We start from the raw sequence: 3166 nt of genomic DNA on the forward strand, positions 1-3166 counted from the left end.
AGCTGTTCTGTAAGCTGTGTGAGTTTGATGGGGTTTTCCTTTTGATGGCAAAAAGGAGCAAACCAGTGTACTGTGGGACAGATGGAGAACAGGGAATGGGAGACAAAGCACAAAAGGGTGATGGGGGGGACAGGAAAACCAAGGGAGGTCAGACTGAATGATCAGGAGGAAGAAGAGGGAGCCATCACCAGGTTGGAAATTGTGTCTAGGCTTGACTTTTCTCCAAGGACCCAAGTGGCACTGGCACTTGGAGTAGATCTTTGGTGTCTAGGCTCCAGAGGAAGTTCCTGCTGGCTCTCTTCCTAACTCTATCCTCCTTTTTTTTAGCCTGTGGAGTGGCAGGGTTGGAGTGGAAAGCTGAAGCACCCTCTTTTACTTTCACCAGCTCACTGTGACTAGCGAGGGAAATTAGTTGGAGTGTTGTGATGGCTGTTTCCTGCTTGAGAACATAAAAAATGGAATCATTCCTGACAAACAAGGAGTTCAGCTAAAGATGAGCTGGAGGTAGGCGGGAAGTTCTGTAATTGCTTTTTATTTAAATCTTTATGAATTAGCTCTGCCAGGGTGTTGGTTTTTATTTTAGATTTTTATTTTTTGCTTCAACAGGCTTCTGAGTAAGTTTTTCAGCTGCAAATACAGTAAAAACAGACTATACACAGCTACAGCCAACATGTTGGATTTAACATATAGCAAGAAGCCTTTCCCTTGTGAATCTCTGAGGTCTGACTTCCATGAGCAACGACAAAGGTTTAATTTTCTGCCATTATGCACAGGTTAGCCTAGACTGGGTATTAATAGAGACACGTACTCACACCCACAGGTACAGCATCAATCAAAACCTGAAGGTAGAACTTACCCTCCATGGCAACTTCCAGGGCACAGCTCTCTCCTCTCGTTTCCTGTTTCCAAACTGCTCCAGCAGTGCAGCCAGGGAAGGCAGCAGGGCTGGTTGTCACCCATGTTTAAAGGGTTTGGGACCAAATCCCCCCCTGGCTGGGGAAGAAATGGGGACCACAAGGGAGGGCAGACACCCACTGGCTGCCACAGCCATGCCCTGCTCCAGCCACCAGCAAGCAGACCTGTTGGCAAATACTGCCCTGCCTTGGCAACCCTCTGCCCTGAAGGCCTTCCACCCACAGGTCTCTTGGCAGTCAGAAATAAAAAGTGAGGTTATTGATACACACATTCCCCATCCATCCCAGCGCAGGGCTGGCCCCAGTAAAGAGAGCAGAACAACTCTGCGAAACCTCAGCGGCCAAAGAACAACAAACAAGCCCACGAGCCCAAAGAGGAGGCAAATGAACCAAAAAGGGCTTGGGCTCCAGGCAGAAGAGGTGCTCTTAATGCCAGTGGTGCTCTCAGGTGTGCATTCCAGGGAAATGGCACCACTTCCTGGGAGCCTGTCGACCGCGTGGGGAAAAAAAAACCCCAAAACTTTAAGGATGGGATCGATGTGCCAAGGATTTTTGTAAGGGTGGCCCTTTCAAATGAAAACACAGGTGGTAAATATGTCCAAAAAAGTAAAAGAGAGAGGGACAAAGTTGTTAGCAATTCCCATCAGGTCCCAGAATTTATGTAAATCCAGATGGCTGAACGACAGGAGTTTTTTTTTTTTTTTTTTTTTTTTTTTTTTTTTTTTTTTTTTCCCTCTCTATAAGGGAAATCTGGAAGTTTTAAAAACAATTTAGCAAGAGCCAATTAATCAAACCCACCAGAAGCGCACTGGGATGGCTGCCTGCGAATAAGGAATGTCATGTTTCAGCTTGCCTTAGGCAAGGATGGAAAGAAACTCCTTGGAAGCTTAGCAGGAAATCTCCTTTCCACTGTCCCAGGGTGCTCCAAGCCCCATCCAGCCTGGCCTTGGACACTTGCAGGGATCCAGGGGCAGCCACAGCTGCTCTGGAAAACAGAAATAATGGGATAATACATCTCCGGTGGGGCGTTCCCATCGGATTGTGTCCCAAGGATGAACTCCTTGCACCCAACACTGCAATATTTTCCTCCCATCACCTGGAATGTTTGGGAGCAGGTCTTGGGGAGTTTTGGGCACTGGGTGAATCAACAAGACACGAGTGAGACGAGACGTGTCAGCTCAGCGGGCAATTCCACGTACAGCTCAAAAACCAGTCACTCGCTGCCAAACGGGGGTGGGGGGAAGCACTGCCGGGCAACTCCTTTTTATTTTTCTACATTCTGCCGGTAATTCAGGCAAATATGTTGAGCCGTGCCCTGCCCTTTCTGTCTTTTACCCCTCGCCTCAGCTGTTCGCTGTTACAGGCGATACCTGGCGGAAAACACAGAACGGCCCATGGGGGAGCAGGACCGCGGCTGCGGAAAACCGGGGTGCAAAAAAGCCCCGAAGTTCCAGGGATTTATCGCAATACCGTCTATACGGCATGGATCGCAGCTGCTGCGGCCTCTGGGGGTGGGGAGGCAGGAACCCGCTCCCGCGATCCCAATCCCCGCTCCCGGCGGGGCTCGGGGCCAACATGGCGGCCCCCGTCCCGCCCCCCGGTCGCCATGGCGACGGGCCGCGCGCCACGGGGCGTGGCCGGGGGCGCGCGAGGCGGGGCCCGATTGGACCCCCTTCCCCCGCGCGGCTATAAATAACTCGCGCCCGCTGATTGGCTGGGGGGAAAAAATGGTTGCACCACGTGACTCCCCATCTAAAAAAATTTCCAAGATGGCGGAACCCGTCACGGGCTGAGTCCGTCGGTGGCGCGCTCCGCGCCGGGGGGGCCATCGCCGCGCAGCGTCCCCGCCTCGCCCGCAGCCCAGGTCAGTACGCGGCGCTCCGTCGCCGCCAAGCCGCGCCGCCCCCGCCGCCGCGCTCAGGCTGCCCGCGGCGCGGGCCCTTTAAGGCCGCTCGCCTCCCCGCCTGGCGGGCTGGCGGCGCGGCGGGGCCGCTCCCGGGGGCCGCTGGTCGCCGCTGCGCCGCGGCCGTGGGAGGGGGATGTGACGGGCAGCCCGCGCGGCCAATCACAGGCGCCCGCGCTGTGGTGGCGGGCGGATTTGAGCCGCGCGGCGCCCCAGGCCGCGCGCTGATTGGGCGGCGCGCCGGGCGGGGCGGGGCCGCCGCGCACCATCGGCCCGGCTCGGCCCGGGCGCGGCGGGCGGGGCGGGCGGGGCGCGGGGGGGGGGAGGGGGAGCGGCGCCGCCCACCCCC

General features: G+C 56.0%; 1 protein-coding gene across 2 annotated transcripts in view; it reads left to right on the forward strand.

The window, feature by feature from the left end:
* The first annotated feature begins 2642 nt into the window (after positions 1-2642).
* The window catches only part of HDAC4 (histone deacetylase 4), a 174809-nt gene continuing 174285 nt past the window's right edge, over positions 2643-3166 (forward strand). For both annotated transcript variants that reach the window (XM_041465775.1, XM_041465772.1), the window contains exon 1: positions 2643-2778. The gene's annotated coding sequence lies outside the window, so the exon portion shown is untranslated. The remainder of the gene's footprint in view (positions 2779-3166) is intronic.

This window comes from Pyrgilauda ruficollis, unplaced genomic scaffold (genome assembly GCF_017590135.1).
Source record: "Pyrgilauda ruficollis isolate IOZ18807 unplaced genomic scaffold, ASM1759013v1 scaffold191, whole genome shotgun sequence".
Lineage (NCBI taxonomy): Eukaryota > Metazoa > Chordata > Aves > Passeriformes > Passeridae > Pyrgilauda > Pyrgilauda ruficollis.